Raw genomic sequence first — 21,285 nt, forward strand, 5'->3', positions numbered from 1 at the left:
TTACGCCAGATGTCTTCTAGAGTTCTGCTTCAGAAGTCTACCATACTTCCTAACAAGACGTTTCAGGGTCACATATGCGCCTATAGTGCAATATGTACACAATTTAACTGGACGACACTGTTCTGCATACTCTAAGTATAAATTGTCGAAGGTTTGTTCTAGAAATTTTTCAGCTTGCAAAATACTGTATCCAAAGTGCCTGCGCTTTTGAATTAAGCATGCAATTTGGGCTGTTTCCAGCATGCAGGACCAATATGACACCAAGAAATGCTGTTTAGGCGATGGGTATCTGAACATAATGTACAAAAGCCGCTGACACCTTCATTTCTGCAGCCGATAGCCACACGCGTACTGTGTTCGACCTCGCTGGGCGCAGTCCAGTCCGCCGGAAGACTCCAAACTCCGAGTGTTCACAACGACAAAGTAAGCTAGCGATGTATCCGTGTGTGATAAAAGCCAGTAGTTCGCACAGAGGAAAGATTTGCTGTGCCGATGTTAATACGGAACGCCGGCTATGCACGATCCGCCATTCCCAAACTTCGCGCGCCGTGGCCTTTTCGCACCCCTCCTCTTTACAGCGAGATAGAAAATAGTGCGCCAAAATAATTACGCAAGACGCAGGTTGTATTTACCGTTTTGAAACAAATACGTCATAAGCAACAGTTACATTTTACTTGTATAGCTTGTTTTATGAAATATATTTCAGATTTCTATTGTTTTCAAAGTTATTGTATCAATGCGCTGCTCGGCGGCTGGCCATTTCAAATTTTCGTGTCTAGTCGTGTCTGCAAGTTAGGCCGTTGGTTTGTAACTGCGTTGAAAATGTATCCCGCACAGCGGCTGCTACTTCTGGCTGCAAGGCAAGCTTCACTGGGTGAGTAAGAAATTGTTTCTTCTAAATGAGTCACTTAATGGAGCAGTAAAGTGAGTGTTTTCTTTTTCCGATAAAAATTCTGCAAGGACCGTTGTTTGCATCCGCCGGCGCAGGCTGTATGGGCGAGCAAGATAGCGCGCGCGGACCTTTTAGTCAGTACGAAAGGCGGTGTTTTATGGCGCATCTACAGTTTTGTGCATGCAGGAAGGTTTTTCGCTTGTAATTCTACTCGCCGCGCTTCGTGAACTGCCATTGGCGGCGGAACCTCGCGATGTAATTCTTCAAAATGAGCTTGGCGATCCGACGTCTTTCGTTGATTGCCGCTGGTTCTAACACTTTCCCAGGAAACACAACTGAGCACGAAAGTCTGCATGCTTAGTGTGGCCTTCACTCTGCAGCAAGATACAGAAAATACGCACCGTCGAGTGGAAGCCGTGCATTGTTTGTCAGCCTGCAGAGCTCTAAGTTATGCCGCGGTTGCGAAAAAGAAAGAGAACGATCTCAATAAGCCGCCTTAGAGGGGAGGGTAAGGTGCATTCTGGCCACAGCGACTCTCCCAACTGCTAGCAAAATACTCTCGGCCTGTTCACAGGCACAAGTTGAAACACATAGCGAGATAGGAACGGCGTACAAACATTCTGCAGTGATTTAATTTTAATAGTTCATAAAATGTTTACAGTCAGCCATTACATTGCCGTGATTAAATGATTTTACATTTTCATATAGTCAGAAAGCACAATTTAGTTCTTTTTAAGTTCCTGAACTGCATGCTGTGTGATGGGCTGGTGCTGTATTTGCTTTGGTCCTCAGGTTTTTTTTTTTTATTGGCGGAAATGTTTTAAGAAATTAAGTTTCAGTTCAATTGGTACAGAAAGACGAAATCAAATCTTTCGGAGGGACCTCGTATAACGAAAAGCCTATTATTAATACACAAAAACATCTCAATTTCATTTGTTTTCTTGCTTCAGGGCCAATAGACTCTTCCTATCCAGAACTGGGAAAAGAAAAGAGAGTGCTGAATCTTAACTTACTTTTAAGGCGTATAGAATGTAGCCATGTTATAATATGGGTTCAGTGTATGCCTTCTGGCTGTCCTCAACAACAAAGCTGTGACTCCACGCAAACCTTTTGATAGCATATGGACTCCTCCCGAAGTGAAGGTGTTTGGCATCAAAGGTGAAATGCCTTCATTTAATTTAATGCGCTTTTTCACATTGTGCTGTTGTGTCTGTGTTTGGTGCTCTTGTTATTTTGTGTCTGCGCGAATTCTCATGTAAACAAAACACCTACCCAACAGCTCAAGCAAGTGAGCTATGCATTCTTTTTTTGCTCTGGGTGCATGCCCACTGTTTAAAATATTGCTTTCATTTGTTCTAGGAAAAACTGGTGATGCATACATACATAGGTACCTACATATATATATACATGCATATATACATACATAGGTAATCATCATCATCAGCCTGATTATACCCACTGCCGGGTGAAGGCCTCTCCCATATTTCATAGGTAATGCATCCATGCATAGATACATGATACATAGATTTATTTGTTCTCTACATATGTCGAATGAAACACTTGGCAAACTCAGAGGCAGAAACCTTACCCAGCATAGAAAGTGACTCTCAATAAAAAAAAAAAAGGAATGTATAAATCAGGAAAACGGTGGTTCTCTTCAGGTGTGTCTGTTGGTGAAGACAAGGAAATGTTTTAGCCTTCGAGGTCATCAAGGAGTTAATATGCATATATTATACTCAGCACTATTTTGTGCTGCTAGTGTGTGTCTTGGTTAAACATATTTCTATTGTGACTCAGTACTCTCAACCTTATGTGACATATTTTGAGGTTAAATTCTTATCCTATGTTTTGTAGTCAGTGATTTGCTGTATTAAACTTCACAAGAAATCTTTAAAGATTGCAACACCTTGCAGGTTACCACCACCTCCACGGCTGCCTAGCAACTATCCTTTTCCTGTCTGTGCTGCAAACACAACTTAGCAATGAGGGCCACAGGACTGACATCTCACTGGGCAGTCGCGGGCTACTGACTGAATACACAGGTATGGTTTGACTGTGCCAAAAACTTAGAGTTGCCAACAGTGGGACTTTTTCTGTTTGGGAGCTCATATATCTAAATCGTGCTTTTGATTTTAATCCTGGCAGGTGTGACATGGAAAGCCTTCAACAACAATGAAACTTAGTTTTGCTGACGTCACAAAAGAGTGGTTGGTGTTTGCCTTGTGACAAAGACCAAGTCCACATCTAAAGGCGCTGCACAGCCACCATGAACAGTGCCACAATAGCAAGCAGCTGGGATCAAGGCACCTTCTGTGCTCATTTACAACTCAAGTTTGAAGCTTTGTAATTTTGCAAAGGTAGGCCTCCAACAATTGACAGAGAGGAGCCTCCCAATCAATTGAGCCACAAAGGAATTCCCCCTTTCATGGCAGTAGGTGACAAAAAGAGGCAGTGCAGCTGGTGTTCAGTACCGATAAAGAAAAAGCTGCCCAGCCTAGTTAGCTGTGGACAAGGGCTGGAGTGGTACCAGTGTTGAGAACGATCTGATTGGCAGAAAAGCCTCCTTTGAGGAATATTCGCCCCTTCATTCTTAATTTGTAACTGACTGCAGTGGATCTGATAGCCCCGGAAGTTTTCTTTTTTTTTTCAATTTTCTCTGCCCTCTATGGTTGTACAGAATAACAGATGCACAACCCATGCCAGCTCCCTCATTTTACAATGCTTTCATGCCAGAATGTTGGCAGTGGTATTCAGACCTTGTTTGTTTTTTTTTTCGATGCCTTTTCTCCATGCATAATAACAGGCTATTTAGCGTAACACAGTCACACACAAGACAGAGGACACCATCAGCACTTACAACTGTTCAGCGGAAAGCAGCCGATATACATAGCCTACTCAGGTGATGCGCACGGGTACAAGGCAACATGGAAACAGCACCACTTTGTCAAACTATGCGTGAAAAATTTTTCTTCAGTCTCATAAGAAAAACCAATTTGCTGCTGACACAGCTGTAACCTGCTTTTTTATATGAAGTTCTTCTAGTGTTTCTTGAGCCGTTACCCACAGTTTTCACAATTGGTGCAAACCCTACGGTGCAAGAGAAGTCGCTCACCTTCATTGTTAATGTCTTTTGCATGTTCCCTAAGTTGGCCATTGACGCAGAATCCTGCTTGTGCAAAATAAGATTTTTCTACATGACAGTAGAATTTTATAGACGGTGGTGCACTTTACGAAATGCTGGCCATGTCTCTTCTGACAGCCGACCTGTTTGCTTTCGTAGCTTATGTGATGGCTTAGCTGAGCAAGCTTTCAGGGAGCAGAGGATACCATCTATACATTAAACAGGTTTGAGCTGTGTCAGTGACACTCCAGCTTTTCTTTGAGGCTGAACAGATATTTATCATACCTGCTTTGATAAGATTGGTGCTGTTTTCCTGTTGCCTTGTACATGTGCACATCAGCAGTGAAAGCTATGCATCGACTGCTTTCCCCTAAATAAACAGTTGTAGTAAGTACACGTGGTGTTTTCTTTCTTGTGTGTGTCTGTGTTATGCTAAATACTTTTTTTATTTCTGAAAACCAACTATCTCAGCAGTTAACTTCCTTCTTTTTATACCAGCAGAATGTGAAGAGCAGCACCGTGTGCAACACTGAATTTTATTCTCTCTTTTTTTTTTTTTTGCTGTGCCTTCTGTACTCCTCGCAAGCTGTTTGCTGCACTACAAAAGGTAAGGGCAGTTGGTGCCATCATGGCTGGTTCATGCTGCCCTTATCTTTTGTAGTGCTGCAAACAGCTTTTGATATGGAATATAGTGGTTGGTATGTACAATGACAGGGATGCAAACCTTTTGCTCCTTCCTTTTTTTTTCCTTATGGTGCCTTCTAGTGTTTCTTGTATAGAGTGATGTATGACCCTTACCTGCTACCTTTTCCTTAGTACTTTTTAGTTATGATAGTAGAATGTAACTATGACAGGCGTGCAGCCATTGCATTTTTTTTTTCAGTGCATTCTAGTCATGCTAACAGGAACAGCAGCAGTGAAGCAGTCTTGGCTTCTTTTTTTGCAGTGTAGATTTTTTAATGGATTTGATGTCGTGCCTATTGCTCAAGTGTTTGTGCAGTTTCTACAAGATGTATGTATGACCAGCATTCAGTTGGTGACATGCATGCACATATAGTATGAAATGCAACACGTGATGATGGTCCTTTGTGAAAGCGCCTTTTTCTGTATACTGAAGCTTTTTCATTCGAATTTGTTGCTTTGTTTTATTTTGTACAAACATTATGCAGATAGTTCGTTCAACCACTCAACCAGTTTTGTACACTTTTGCATACCTATCCCTGTTTATTTCTAGTCATTTCCTGTTCTTGTTTGGAGTATGGATGTTGTCATTCTTTTGTAAACAGATCATTTTAAGCTTGGAGAGAACTGCATTATTATTTTGTCATTTTCATACCACTTGTAGTGTCTAGTTTCTGTGCTTGTAACTTCGTAGTGCATTGTTGAAAAAAAATCAAATATATGATTTACACATTTTGTTTCCTAGCACTTTTTGTAGTTATTGCCGAATCTCCCAAAGAGCACCCAACCATGGCTGTCCACCGTACAGTGTGGCATGTTTTGTTACAAAGAATGTGTACAGTTCTGACTTACTGTTTGCAGTTTTAATGTCTGTGAGAATGAATGACAATGTGCATCATTCTTTACATGTCATGTGTTCATGAGTTGGCTCTTTCTGGTGTTTTCTTTCTTGGTACAATATTAGGCTTCAGAGAACCTCATTTTTTCATTTGCATACTGTTGCTTGTGGCTTTCCTTGCTTTTAACATGCATGAGATTGTTTAAGTTGCCTATTTGCAATGTATAATGTTGAGGAAATTAAAGAGTTCTGTAGTTTACTCATCTCATTTTCTAGCATTGGGTGCAGTTACTACCAAACTTTCTAAAGAGCACCTGATGGCCATTAACAGTGAAATGTGGCACGCTTTGTAATAAAAACATACAGTTCTCATTACCAGACAACAGTTGTAGTGAGTGAGAATTAATGATTTACAATTGTACATCAGTTTAGCTTGCATCATAACTGAATGTGTGAAAGAGCACTGTGGGTGCGTGACGGCAATGCAGCTTTAGTTGTAGTAGCATCTGATGAGACTATATTTTTTGTCTGGCAGTGGTGTTGAAAACCTCTGCAAATACATAAGCATTTCAGACAGTTTTGCGAGAAATAGCAGGGAATAAATAATTTAGAGCATTGCAGGAGATTCTAGAGCTCATTTTAGACATTCAGAATCTATTTTAATGATCTCTAGATGATGACTTGCAAGACATCTTGCAGCTTAAAAAAGTGGGTGCATTAGCTGAGCTAGAAGGCAGCTACAAGAAGTACCAAGATATATAAAAACATCTTTCATATCTTGTCAAAGCAACTTTTAAATGTCTATCAGCTGTCTTGGGTGCCACTTCAGATGTCTATAAGGTGACTTGTTTATCTTGGGCAAGATGCCTTATAGCTATCTGCTAGACTGACTTACGTTTAGTAAGTTATTTGTCTTCCAGATTTCTAGGAGATATCTTGCAAGACGTCTTGTAGCCTAAAAAAGTGGGTGCATTAGCTGAGCTACAAGATCACTACAAGAAATATCAAGACGTCTGGCAATGTCTTGCATATCTTGTCGAGACATATTGTATACGTTTAGTAGCCATCTCAGAGGTCTACTGAGACATCTATCGGGCATCTTGCTTGTCTTGGCAAGACAGTTTATAGCCGTCTCATAGATGGGTTGGTGTTTACTGGGTAGAGACAGGGATAAGAAGATCGCAGTCATTCCCTACGCGCACGGGATTTCACACAACTTGAGAAAGATAGGAAGAAGGGTTGGCGTAGATGTTGTTTTTTCGGCTCCGGACCGCTTGCCAAGTCTTTGCAAGCGAGTGAATAGGATGGGTCGAAAACACATCCGCTGCACCACAAACCATCGCGACCGATTCATCTCGTGTGCGGAAGGCGTCGTTTATTCGATCCCTTTGACTTGTGGCCATGCGTACATAGGCCAAACCGGCAGATGTCTTAATAAAAGATTATTGGAGCACAACTACAATGTGACAGAGCGGATCTCGGGCCATCTGGGTGTGCACTGCCGAGATTGTAAATGCACACCTGATTTGCGTAACACGAGCGTGCTGCGCAGGTGCGGTGACAAAACCACGCGAGAAATAATCGAGGCCGAAAAAATTGCAAACCTAAAAGACAGCTGTGTAAGCATTCCCTCCATAGCCCTTCTAGATAAGGAGTTGCTTTTCCTATCGGGTGTTGGATGATCATGGTGCTCCTGCTTGATGTCTGGCTGAGATGAGTGTCTATCAGGCTTTGTTATTGTTCTTGTTTCTGATGCTTGCTGTATATATACCGAGGTGTCAGAACAATAAACCTTCAGTTGTTAGTCAGCGCCCGTGTCTCGTCTGCCCTTCTCTGTCCATTGTGAAGTTTGCGCTGTTTTTGCTCTGTGATGAACCAACTAGCTCGAGATGTCTTCTTCAAAGAAAGGGTGGAGGGGTAGGTATGTTGATACACCAGGGAAGAAATTGGCAAAGAATTAAATCATCTTGTAAAGAACATATCTGGGTTTCAGGAACCATTGCCGGCATAAGAACATGGCTAGGGGTAGTTTATTTAGGAACAGGACATCAATGCAGGCAAGAAAACAGGGATCTTGTTGAATGTCTCAGTAACGATATAAGCCAGTTTGGAAACGGGGCCAATATTATTCTGCTGGGGGACATGAACGGCCACATCGACGATCTGGATGGATACAGGGATTGTAACGGGAAGCTAATGCTAGATTTCTGCGAGCGACACGATCTAGTTATAGTAAATAGAGAAACAAAATGTGAAGGCCAAATCACGTGGGAATTCCGCAACAGGCAGACGACCATTGACTATTGTCTAATGTCGCAAGAAATTTATAGCAAGGTCACAAAAATGGAAATAGACGAAGAAGGGGAGTGTAGTCTGGGAAGTGATGATAAACGTATTAGTCTGCAGATGGGGCCCTTGATGAAAAGAGAAATGGAATTTAGACAAAACGTAAACGCAAAATTAAACGACGATCAAATAGCGCAGATAGCAGCAGACATAGAGGAAGCAATAGAGAAAAGCCCCATGGAAGACTGGGATTATGAACAGGTAGAACTACTCATAAGGAGGAAAATTCAGGAGGTTAAAGTAGCAAACCGCTGGAATGGAAAGAGGAAGCCACGGAGCTGGTGGAATAAGGAAATCAGGGAAGCTATTGAACAACGACGGGCTGCTTCAAGGGAACACCGAATGGCAAAGAAAGCACAGGCTTCTCAGGAGAAAATGGACCATAAATGGGAATCATATCGACAAAAGAAATTTGAAGTGCAGGCCCTCGTCCAAAGTAAAATAACAGTCCACCGATCGCTGGATGGCTGATATACACGATGCCTCTAGAGGCGGAGCAAGAAAATTCTGGAACCATATAAGCTGGCTAGGGAAGAAGAATCAAAGAAAGCAAGATCGGATTCAAGATAACGAGGGAAATTGTTTAAAGGGAGACAACGCAGTGTCCTCTGTACCTCTGATTTTAGGCACAAAACCGCATTTCCGAAAGTAAGTCCGGGCACCATAATTCCTCAATACCTCATACCTATTGTATCCCCACAATGCCTTATGCTTCATTATCCCGGCATTCCTTCGACCTTTGGCCTTAAGTGATTGCTCATGCTTTCCAATGTATGCCAATCCTTCATTTACCCATACCCCCAAATATTTATATTCTGCTACTCTAGGTATTTCAAGGCCTTGAATTTTAAGACCCTGATCAGTTGAGCCGTTGAAAATCATCAGACCCGACTTAGCTGCGCTGAAACTGAAGCCTAGAGCGTCCCCTTCGTCTCCGCAATACTTAACTCGTGTTTGCAATTCTTTCAGACTCTCAGCTAACAGCACAATATCGTCTGCATACATCAAACCCGGGAGGCGCTGCTCTACCGCCTTTCCACCTAATCTGTATGACAGGTTAAAACCTAGGTTACTGTCTTGTATCCTCCGTTCCAGGTTTATCATATAAAGCATGAACAGCACCGGTGATAGAGGACAGCCTTGTCTTAATCCTTTGCATAGTTTGACATCCTCCGTACTTCTTATCCCTTCCCACGTAATTTCTACTTTGTTATCCCGGTATATTTCCTGTAGGAACTCTATTATCTCATAACCGATACCTTCTTCTTTTAATATGTTCCACAGGAGTTCCCTGCTTACGTTGTCGTACGCCCCGTTTATGTCCAGGAAGGCCAAATACAAAGGTCTATTTTCCACTCTAGATATTTCGATGCGTTGGGTAAGCACGAACAAGCTATCATCTAAGCGCCTACCATTTCTAAAGCCGTTCTGAAGTTCTCCGAGTATCTTGTTACTTTCAACCCATGCTTGCACCTTTAATTTCACCGCCTGCATGGCTAACCTGTACATTACAGATGTTATGGTAATCGGCCTGTAGGATTTTATGTGCATCCTTTCCCTTTATAAATCAAATTCATTTTACTCTGCTGCCAGCTGTCCGGAATTTGCTTATTCGCTATGACTGTTTCCAAAGCTTTTAACAACGTTTCCTTCCTTTTTTGACCAAGTTCATTAATCAGATTGATCGGGATTCCATCTATTCCTGTAGATGTGTTTTTAGGAATATTTTTTTCTGCCTTTTTCCAGTTTAGATTGGCCAGTTCTAAGGTGCTTTGTATTCTGCTACCTTGTGTTGCTTCCTGATTTGCGGAGATTACCCTATCGTCGTTCTTAAATGACTCGGCTATAACTGATGTAATGTAGTTCACTGCGTTGTCCCCCTTTAAACAATTTCCCTCGTTATCTTGAATCCGATCTTGCTTTCTTTGATTCTTCTTCCCTAGCCAGCTTATATGGTTCCAGAATTTTCTTGCTCCGCCTCTAGAGGCACCGCGTATATCAGCCATCCAGCGATCGGTGGACTGCCTTATCGGTGGACTGCCTTATTTTACTTTGGACGAGGGCCTGCACTTGAAGTTTCTTTTGTCGATATGATTCCCATTTTTGGTCGATTTCCTCCTGAGAAGCCTGTGCTTTCTTTGGCTTTCGGTGTTCCCTTGAAGCAGTCCGTCGTTGTTCAATAGCTTCCCTGATTTCCTTATTCCACCAGCTCCGTGGCTTCCTCTTTCCATTCCAGCGGTTTGCTATTTTAACCTCCTGAATTTTACTCCTTATGAGTAGTTTTACCTGTTCATAATCCCAGTCTTCCATGGGGCTTTTCTCTATTGCTTCCTGTATGTCTGCTGCTATCTGCGCTATTTGATCGTCGTTTAATTTTGCGTTTACGTTTTGTCTAAGTTCCATTTCTCTTTTCATCAAGGGCCCCATCAGCAGACTAATACGTTTATGATCACTTCCCAGACTACACTCCCCTTCTTCGTCTATTTCCATCTTTGTGACCTTGCTATAAATTTCCTGCGACATTAGAGAATAGTCAATGGTCGTCTGCCTGTTGCGGAATTCCCACGTGATTTGGCCTTCACATTTTGTTTCTCTATTTACTATAACTAGATCGTGTCGCTCGCAGAAATCTAGCATTAGCTTCCCTTTACAATCCGTGTATCCATCCAGATCGTCGATGTGGCCGTTCATGTCCCCCAGCAGAATAATATTGGCCCCGTTTCCAAACTGGCTTATATCGTCACTGAGACATTCAACAAGATCCGTTTTCTTGCCTGCATTTATGTCCTGTTCCTAAATAAAGTACCCCTAGCCATGTCCTTATGCTGGCAATTGTTCCTGAAACCCAGATATGTCTTTACAAGAAGATTTAATTCTTTGCCAATTTGTTCCCTGATGTATCAACATACCTACGCCCCCACCCTTTCTTTCCGTTCTCGTTCTGTTGCACCCTTCCCAGACGTAGCCTTCTATAAACGGCGGATCTTCTAGATCCCTGAGATGAGTCTCGCAAAGAGCGTACACACCTATTTTGTCATCCTTCAACTGCTGTTCTATCTCTAGCCATTTCGCTCTTTTTCTACCTCCTTGCATGTTTATGTAGCTGATCCTAGTGTTAAATTTCTTTTTTGTACTTTTCTTTTTCGACCTACTCTTTGCCATTTTGGGGGGCTCAGCCTCCATTATTACACTTTCTTCTGCTTCATTTCTAACTACCTCTGTGCACAGAGTCCTCGCGGACCCTCTAAAAAAGCTACAGCCCTGCCTGCCAAGCGCCAGCCGTTCTCTGCTCCGACCCTTCTGTTAAAATGAATGCCATCTCGTTGAAAAGCCCTACCAAAACCTGCTTTATGTACCTCCCTGTTTACCTCAACCACTTCGAAACGCTTCTCCAGGCTTAACTTTCTTATGTCCTGATTAACTGTCACCATGTCCTTTTCCATCTTTCCGTTCAATCCTAGCACCTCTGGTACTGTGCATACAACTATCTGCGTCTGCTGTGCTATCTCCCTGATCTCGTCAACTCCCTTAGCTAAACTTTCCACCACTCCTGCAGCGTCACCATTTAGGACATTGTTTAGACCCGCGGCTACTATTACCATATTGCGCTCTGCGGAATCCTTCAACAGCCTATTTTTACTCTCTTTTAGTACAGCCCTCATTGTTCTCCCTGTAAAGGCTCCAACCAACACTTTCTTATCACCCCTTACACGTTCCAAGATATCTAGCTTGCACCTGTTCATGTTAGAATCTCCGGCGATAAGCACCTAGCCTTCTCTCTCCCTCTTGCAACTGTTGGCTCATGCTTTCGGTTATCTGTGTCCTTATCTCTGGGATTTTCATTCTTCCTTACTTCTTCCTTTTTTTCCGGCGTCTTAGCTGCTTCTAAATAACTCTGATGGTTCGGATCCGGAAAACAAGATCCAGAGCAGCGGCATCTACACGCACTTTCACGAAGCTCGTTCCGGCCGCCATTATACAGGAGAGAGATCAGACGAAGGCAGTGTACTCCGCAGGATTTCCTTGGTCTGCGTCGCTCGCTTGTCGCAGTGTGCATCTGTTTATTAGTTTGTTCTTTTACCACCGAATGACCTGACGTCATGCCAGTAAACTGCTGCGTGGCGCTGTGCACGCAATACGGCAGCTTTGACAAATGTGGACGAAAAGTAAGTGTTCTCTTCTTTTGCCTAGCGGTTTTCGAGTGGTGAAGTCTACGCATTCTGACCATTTTCAGGCGAGGTGGGCGCATGTTGTATATGCGACCTCAGATTAGCTTCATGCGCACGTTTCACCATGCATTTGTCGTCGACGCCGATTAGACGTGCGCGACGGTGGGTAAATTTGAAGCGCGATGTTGCGGTCGCTAAATACTTGAGCAGAACATAGCCTTACCTGTTGTAGCTGGTCTTCACCGCAGCCACATTGACGTAACACTCAACATGGAAGTTGTAGCTACGATCATAACTTTGCTCTGTACCCGATCTGTTTACATAAAAGTCACGGATGCTCTGATCCGAGACGGTGGGTAAGTCAGAAGCGGATTCTTATGACGCGTATGGCCAGTGAAAGCAGGTCGAGTGACGACACCGCATATGAGCTGCATAAATGTCGTTGCATAGTTGACATATAACCTACTGTTTACAGTGGAAACTCAAAGCTGCATGGCCCACATTTCCATGGCCCTGGAGTAAACGACTTGCCTTGCATGCTTGTGTGTATCCAGCATTTACTGTCAGCGCAGGACATAGGAAGGGGTTTAGAGCCAGGGGTGGGTTGTGAAGAAAGCATGGGAGGAAGAAGGGCATTCGTTACCTGATGTGATGCTGCCTTTCTAAGGAAACTCTAGGAAAGTACACACATGCTGTCACATTCTTGGGGCCCCACTGCTTCACCCTGTGAATTCTCTTGACTGTGACGTTGAACTTCATGTTGCAAACAGCGAGGGAAGTGTCTGAGAGAAACAGCTGTATGCATGACACAGTTAAGCTGTTAGTATTGCTCATTCTTTTCCCATTCTGTGTCTCTTGACATATAGGATCTCAAAACCTGACCAAGGAAAAAAAAATATGAGGGGAGAGAATCGACAGCTGCGAGTCATGACAACGCACATAAAAGTAATGTTTTATTTTCAGGTCTCCTACCAGAGATTTCCAAAAGAGGCAGACACCTACAGGAAATGGATTGTGGCCATCAAGAGGGATGAAGGGCCACTTTTTACAGTGTCGAAAGCTACAAAGGTGTGCTCTCTACATTTTGTTGAGAGCGACTTTGTTGCTAATGTGGCAAATGGTCACCGGCATTTGCACAAGGCTTCTGTACCATCAGTCTTTCCATTCAAAGAGACAAAGGCTGCAAGGAAGCCACCAGCCAAAAGGGCACCACTGCGGAGTGTGCGAGCACAGAAAACGAAGCGGAGTGTCGTGGATTTACAGCCTACACAAAAAATGCATCCGAATGTGAAGAGCTTGTCAGATGAAGACTCAGCTGACATGCAGATTAATCAGGCAGTTACCGGAGGAACTGATCTGTTCCCTGCAGAAGATGAAAACTTGAGTCACATTGCCAACAGCCAGCAGGAATCTCCAGGGAAAACAGTGTCGAAGAGTGTTTGCACATGCAGTAAAACCCCCCGCCGGGGTGGCGCAGTGGTTACGGCGCTCGACTACTGTTCCCAAGGACGCGGGATCGAATCCCGGCCTCGGCGGCAGCTTTTCGATGGAGGCGAAAAGCAAGGCGCCCGTGTGCTGTGCGATGTCAGTGCACGTTAAAGAACCCCAGGTGGTCGAAATTACCGGAGTCCTCCACTACGGCGTCTCTCATAGCCTGGGTCGCTTTGGGACGTTAAACCCCACAAACCAACCAACCAACATGCAGTAAAACCATTGCACTCTTGAAAGAACAAGTGGAATCATGCAAAGCAAAAGAATCGGAAGCCAGAGCAGAAGTACAGAACCTGAAATTGCAATTAATATCTAAGAACAATGAGTTAAATCTTCTTCGCAGGGAACTGGTTCACACACACAAAAAAAAAAACATTGAAAAGCTGGAAGAGTCGCCTCCATTTGGTATTGAACAGTTCAAGGATAGTAATTACGACAGAGTTTTACACAGGCCTTCCAAACTATAATAATTTTCTCTCTCTCTCCGGAACTTCCTAGATGTTGGGGAATATGGAGAGAACATCATACGCTGCGGAAGAAAAAGCTGCGGGCTTCGCAATACTGAAAATGTTGGAAGGCGGCACAAAATCAGTACAGAAAACCAACTCTTTCTGATACTTGTGAAACTTAGAGTTGGCCTTTTCCATAAGCACCTCGGTCATCTGTTTCACATCTCTGTCAGCACAGTGTCAAGAATTTTCTCCACTTGGATTGATTATATGTTTTTGCAGCTGACAGAGATGACACTGTGGCTGTCGCGGCAAGCAATTGATGCTTCCATGCCTCCAGCCTTCAAAGACAGGTACTCATCGACACGCGTCATTTTAGATGCTAAGGAAATATGATGTGACGTGCCTACATCTTTTGTGACACAGTCACAAGTCTACTCTGCCTATAAGTCAACTCTCGCACTGAAAGGACTTGTAGGAATTTCCCCTCACGGAATACTGACATTTGTTTCCGAACTGTATATAGGAAGCACTTCCGATAGGGAATGTGTGATACAGAGCGGATTTTTGAACCTGCCATTTGATCCAGATGACTCGGTAATGGCCGATAAAGGGTTCAAAATAGCAGACCTGCTAGAGAGCAAGATCAAGCTCAACATCCCACCCTTTCTCACACGTGGGCAGTTCACTCCTACAGAAGTGGAAGAAACGCAAGAGATTGCTGCCATCAGGATTCATGTGGAACGCAAGATAAGAAAAATCAAGGGCTACCATATATTCGACCGTTCCATTCCAATCACCTTGGTGCCCTTCGTGAATCAAATGTGGACGGTGTGTGCAATCCTCACAAACTTTCAGCCACCACTCCTAAAGGACGTAGCGTGATAAGAGATTTCAAGTATTGTGTAAACTTACTGACATGTGCAAGTTACTGCGGTGTGGCAGTAACTTCCTGAACAGCTCAGTTTTCATATGGGCAAGAGACAACGGTTTTTCCAAACCACTTGCCCAACAAATTGTTTAATAAATGGAAGTTCTGTCTTGTCCGTACAATACATCCTGTGCAAAGTGCATTTCCCCCTCATTATTTCAGCTTGAAAATGAAAACAATTCATTCTTAACATATGCTGCTCTTTCAATCGCTCTCATAGCACCTACAATAGCTTGCTGTATTCAGAGGTGGAAGCAGGCTTGAGCATTTTGGAGCAGCTCAGGGAGCAGTAATGCCATTTTGGAGCAGCTTTGGAGCAGTAAAACAAGAGTTTTGGAGCATGCTAATTATGTTTCGGAGCATGTTTTCAGGATTTACCGCTTATAATAATTGCAAATATCTATTCCGGACATATAAAAAATTAATTCTGATTTTTTTCTTTCAAAGTTCACTCCTCGGCTTGACTGCGCATGCATCTCTGACAAGGCAAGACAAACAACCAAAACATGTACAGATGCTTAAAATATCACAGCTTACATGAGCAACAATTTGGAACAACACTAGCAAATGGAATGCTTTGTGTCGATAAATTCCCGAGCACTGGTCAGTGCTCCCTGCAAGGATTGACCACACTTATGGGGAGTCTTTTCTGCTCATCAGATTATTAACTTCGTAAGCTTCTGTCAGTGGCTCTTTTTTTTTTTTTGCTTTAGCGATGCTGAGGCTACCTTAAGTTCAACGCATTAACGATATGCCTTGTATGGCTTTCCAACACTCTTGAGAAACGCACCTTCGTGGCATCGCCCTGTAATGCTTCAAGCGTACTTTTGCCTCATGTAGGTTTGGCACATTTGTTCTCAACAAAGAGGCTCAATGGTGAAGTATGCACTTGTTTGCACAGCAGAATCACTAGAAAAATTCTTGTAGTTCATTGCAGACAGAAAAGTTTCCTAGGTCCACTGAGCGGTAAAACCAGGTTCTGCTAAATTTGATGGCAAAACATTAATGTTTGGAGCAGTTTTGGAGCAATATTGCATTTTGGAGCAAATGGAGCAGCCCCTGCATATTCAATTTTTCAGGTTTTTCACTATTTGCAAAGCCTAATTGGTACTGGTAGATAACATCGAATGTATCGATTTTCTCACATGGAGAGCCCACCTGCTTTTTCTCGATATTTACACACAAGTTTGTTAGCTTGTTTGTTGCCAGAGAGGTAGGGCAGCAGTGTCATGGTAGAAGAACAAATGGTAGCGTAACTCCCATAGAAGCCTGCGTGTCGACTCTGAGTGAGGCTTTAGTTTCCCAGTGCCCCCTGCGAACTGTAAGGCACAACAAACACGTGACGTTGCTTGTGACGTCACAGGGACGTGATTTTGGCGGGGAATTTGATCCTCTTTTTACTTATGAACGAAAAACAAGGCCAACAACGACGGAGGCAGAACGATGCTCAGATAAGGCAGAAAAATGGACACCGTAACTGTTCAGCCAACTTGACTTGACATGGATTTCTACAGTCAAGTTTTACGTTAACTGATATGTTACGGCATCTTTAACCACCTTATCATAGCATCGTTCTGCCTCCGTCGTCGTTAGCCTAATCTTTCGTCGCGCGTCATGTAAACGCATTCTGGGGCTTATTTCTTCGGGCACGTTTGTGAACAAGGGCCTTCAAGTGAATTCGGCAAGCACATGGATAGAATCACATGGCTTGAGGCATTTCACTAAGGGCATAAATGAGTGAAGCTGTGCTGCATAGAAAGCCAGGCTTTATTAATTCACGATTACTTACATAGACGCTTCACGACAATGAAATCTTTAAGTGTAGGAGAGCGATCACCGCTCATTCGTCACGGTCTTGATGAAATCCTCGTGATAACAAAATGACCTGAGCGTAGGTCTCCAAACGAGATGCGGTGAGATTATAAAAGGGTAAAAGATCTTGCTAACAAAGCACATATCAGCGTAGAACAACAAAAACAAACAAACGAATGGAATAACTAACGCTAGCGCTAGAACGCCAACCTGTAAGAGCTTAGGTAAGCAATTCAAATTGGGATTGCTATTATTTAGAAGTTATTGCGTCTGAGAAGTGAAAACATCTACGATATAGCTTCGCTCCAATAAATCTCGCCCTGTTCATGATTCCCATATTTTACTCGCGCTTCATTTGCCACTGAAAGGAGTCAATGTGAGGTTACAAATTTACAACTTAAGCATTTAACATATTCATGAGAAAGATCCCATTGACAATAGGAACATCACTGTAACAACAGCTAAATCATGTTCAGCGAACGTTGGTGCGGTAATACGACGCAGTAAGCAAAACACGCAGCAAATGGAGCGGAACGGAAGGCTTTGGGCAATGCGACACGCGTCTTGGGGGCAATAAAATCTCACCTTCACCGCTCAATTAAAACATGGAGCGATACGCCGCTCATGCAGACGTGTATCCGTAAAACAAGCCACCACTTTTGCGACGTGCCTGGGAGGCCGAGCCGAGCCGCCGAGCTGTGACGCAGCATTGTCCCATCGTCCGGAAATGCGCACATGCAGCGGCAATCAGTTTCTCATCGAGCACACACAGTCTTCGCCTTGCTGTAAAGCGTAAAGCTCTACCACAACCAGCAGAATGAAATACTCTGTTTCGTACAGATAACCCACTCTGTACGCAGCACGCAACGATGAACGTTGAACCGGGGCCGATGACGCACCCATCCGCGGATGAAAAAGCTTTGGTCTGAGCCATTTCTGAGCTTTGGGCAACTACGCAGCGGATAATAAGTGGCCGAGAGAGGCCGTTAGAAACAAATTAAAATATTATTAAAAATGTGACACGATTTTCTTACGCAATAAACAAAAACTGCATTCATTCCTGAGCGCGAATATTATGTTTGCTTTCTAGTTATTTGGAATTCTGGCAGATCTTATTTTCTGTGTGCTAGTAATTTGCCTCACAGTTCGCAGGAGCCCTCATCATCGAGTTGATGCCGCTGGCAGTAGGCAGCTGCACGCGTTTTCTTCCAAGTTGCGCGACCAGTTGTACATTGACCTTGGCAGTGTACTGAAGTAAAATTTGTCTAGTACACGCCTGACATTCTCCCACTCACTTGGCTCAAACCTTATTCTTTCAATAAGAATGAAGTGTGTGCCAAATACCACAGTCTCCCCAAGCTAACTGGGAAATGGCCATCTGTCCAGAAAGCTGATGAAAATAATCGTGGTCTCTCTTCAGATGTGGCACATTGTTAGTTAAAGTGCTACAAAAATCAGCTGCCAAAATTTCATTTGCCTTGTGGTCCCGCAGGCTATATGGGCACTTGATTTCAACAGCTCCATAGGAGCCTTCTACAGAATCGTACACAATCCTGTCAGGTGAGGCGGCCAACCATGGAAAGCCTGGATTGATGAGCAGCACGCAGCTGGTGACGACAGGAGCGTGGCCCATTTTTCGCAGGACATCTTCATAGCGCTGAGCAGCCACAGCTTCCATTTTGACTCCGTAGCTGAAAAGAATCACAACTTAGAAGTACTGAAAACAGATTTGCTTCTCAGGCCCTTTTTACCAGCATGCATGTGAATATTACATAGTACACGTCATCAGTATTATAGTCGAATTCATGACAGCTGAAAGAAAAGGATACTCACTTCACCGCAGGGACCCTGGAAAGGTCTCTAGCTGCTGTAATGCCCTGAAGACCCTTGGTCGTCCATGCTGACTTCCGTTTCAATACTTGCCCAACTTTCAACCTTACTTACTCCGACTAACATCATCTAAGTTTGGCCGAGTTGAATCTGGTTCATTTTGAAGGTAGCGCGAAAAAACGAGGACCAAGAGTAGAAGGACACAACACGAGCGCTTTGTTGTGTCCTTCTACTCTTGGTCCTCGTTTTTTCGCGCTACCTTCAAAATGTTAGTCGGAGTTTCCGCTCTTTCTGCCATGTTGCACTTTTTGCTTGTTGCCGAGTATCCCTTTCCAGTGCTTTTGCTGCCTCTCTCGTCACACGTATCTCCTGCATTGTGTGAGGCCAACCCATGTAACAGCAACGCATCTTTGTTCCTACTGTTGGCGTAAAATGGAGTAAGTAGGTGATCGCTAATGCTCTAGAAGTGATACCTCACATTCACCTGCAACACAAACACTAAGTGAATAATGACACATCCTCTTGCATCATCATCATCATCATCATCATCATCATCATCATCATCATCAGCCTGATTATACCCACTGCAGGGCGAAGGCCTCTCCCATATCTCTCCACTTAACCCGGTTCTGTGCTAGCTGCATCCACTTGACCCCTGCGAACTTCTTAATCTCATCCGCCCACCTAACTTTCTGCCGCCCCCTGCTACGCTTTCCTTCCCTTGGAATCCAGTTTGTTACCCTCAGCCACCATCGGTTATGCTCTCTTCGCACTACATGTCCTGCCCATGTCCATTTCTTCTTCTTAATTTCCACTAGAATGTCGCTAACTTGAGTTATTTCTCTGACCCACTCTGCACGCTTTCTATATCTTAATGTTACCTTTACCATTTTTCGTTCCATAGCCCTCTGGGTTGTCCTCAACTTAAGTAGAACTCTCTTGGTTAGCCTCCACGTTTCAGCCCCATAGGTGAGTACAGGCAAGATGCAACTGTTGTATACTTTCCTCTTGAGCGATACCGGTAAGCGGCTAGTCATAATCTGCGAGTGCTTGCCAAATGCGCTCCATCCCAATCTTATTCTTCTTGTTATTTCCTTTTCATGGTCCGGATCTGCGGTTACTACCTGTCCTAAGTAGATATATTCGCCTACTACTTCCAGTATTTCGCTACCTAATGTAAACTCCTGTTCCTTCCCGAGGCTGTTGAACATTACCTTAGTCTTCTGCATATTGATTTTCAAGCCTACCTTTCTACTTTTCCTGTCTAGGTCATCAATCATTATTTGCAGTTCATCTCCCGAGTTGCTTAGCAAGGCAATGTCATCAGCAAATCGCAGATTACTGAGGTATTCTCCATCTAGCCTTATCCCTAACTGCTCCCATTCCAAGTCTCTGAATACTTCCTCTAAACAAGCTGTGAATAGTACTGGGGAGATTGTGTCTCCTTGCCTAACACCTTTCTTTATGGGAATTTTGTTACTTTCTTTATGCAGAACTATGGTTGCTGTGCAGCCACTATATATATCTTCCAGCACTTTCACGTACGGCTCGTCTACCCCCTGATTTCGCAATGCCTGCATCACCGCCGAGGTTTCAACTGAGTCAAATGCTTTTTCGTAATCAATGAATGCTATGTATAAGGGCTGGTTATATTCCGCGCATTTTTCTATCACCTGATTGATGGTATGGATATGATCGATAGTAGAGTACCGTTTCCGAAACCCTGCTTGATCCTTTGCTTGATTGCAGTCTAAGGTTGTCCTGATTCTATTAGCGATTACCTTAGTAAATACCTTATACGTGACAGACAGTAAGCTGATTGGTCTGTAATTTTTAAGGTCCTTAGAGTCCCCTTTCTTGTGAATGAGGATAATGTTTGCATTCTTCCATGCTTCCGGTACCGTCGATGACACCAGGCACTGCGTATACAGGGTGGCCAGTTTTTCTAGCACGATATCCCCCCCGTCCTTCAGCAAATCTGTAGTTATCTGATCCTCTCCAGCTGATTTCCCCCTTTTCATAGTTTCTAGTGCTTTCTTGACCTCGTCCTTCGTCACTGGTGGAACGTCTGACTGTTTTTCCCTGACGCCAATCTCATTACGGTCCTGACTACTTTGGCTACTGTAGAGATCTGTATAGAACTCCTCGGCTACTTTGACTATCTTGTCCATAGGCAACCTGCAATGGAGTTTGCTGAGACATGTGGCGCCACCTGGCGGCCGACGGGAGCTAATACTGAGTCGGCGCAGGAGCTGACGCCGTATATGTTGCGGCCGCTGTGTTCTTTCTGCGTTCGCGTTTTGTTATCCCAGTGAGTATGATTTACTCATTTAGTGACTTCAGTGGTCTCGTGCGATGCTTCGACTACTACGGATGTGAACAAGAATAAAAATAAGCGCTAGGGCGGCGAGAAAGATTACCACAATCACGAAGGAGACCTAAGCGTACCGCTTGCTGGGAGAACCTGGGTTGAATGATGAGAGAAGGAGATATTGGCTGCGAGAGAGTAATGTAACTGAAATTTGTTTTGTTATGGGGCCATTGGCGTACAGACGCCAAGAAGCTAAAATAAGACGATTGCCCGTGAGCGGAGGAAACGGTATAAACTTCTGACTCGGGGAGTCGCACGCTGGTTGGGGCACACTATACGCGCTGTAAAATTTGGCGTGTACTGGTATATGCTGTGCAAGATCGACTGGCATACGTCCAGAAAATCAACAAAGCC

General features: G+C 43.7%; 1 long non-coding RNA gene and 1 pseudogene across 1 annotated transcript; both read left to right on the top strand.

Moving 5' to 3' along the window:
* Positions 1-769: 769 nt before the first annotated feature.
* On the top strand, positions 770-3,075 carry LOC146175312 (uncharacterized). The gene is made up of 3 exons (XR_014702349.1): positions 770-874; positions 2,806-2,934; positions 3,038-3,075. It is a non-coding gene; the product is annotated as an uncharacterized LOC146175312 (long non-coding RNA).
* A 10,920-nt stretch (positions 3,076-13,995) lies between these two features.
* Positions 13,996-15,976, top strand: LOC146175313 (uncharacterized; annotated as a pseudogene).
* Positions 15,977-21,285: the final 5,309 nt, after the last annotated feature.

This window comes from Amblyomma maculatum, chromosome 11, assembly GCF_055883805.1.
Source record: "Amblyomma maculatum isolate TAMU_Amacu chromosome 11, ASM5588380v1, whole genome shotgun sequence".
NCBI lineage: Eukaryota > Metazoa > Arthropoda > Arachnida > Ixodida > Ixodidae > Amblyomma > Amblyomma maculatum.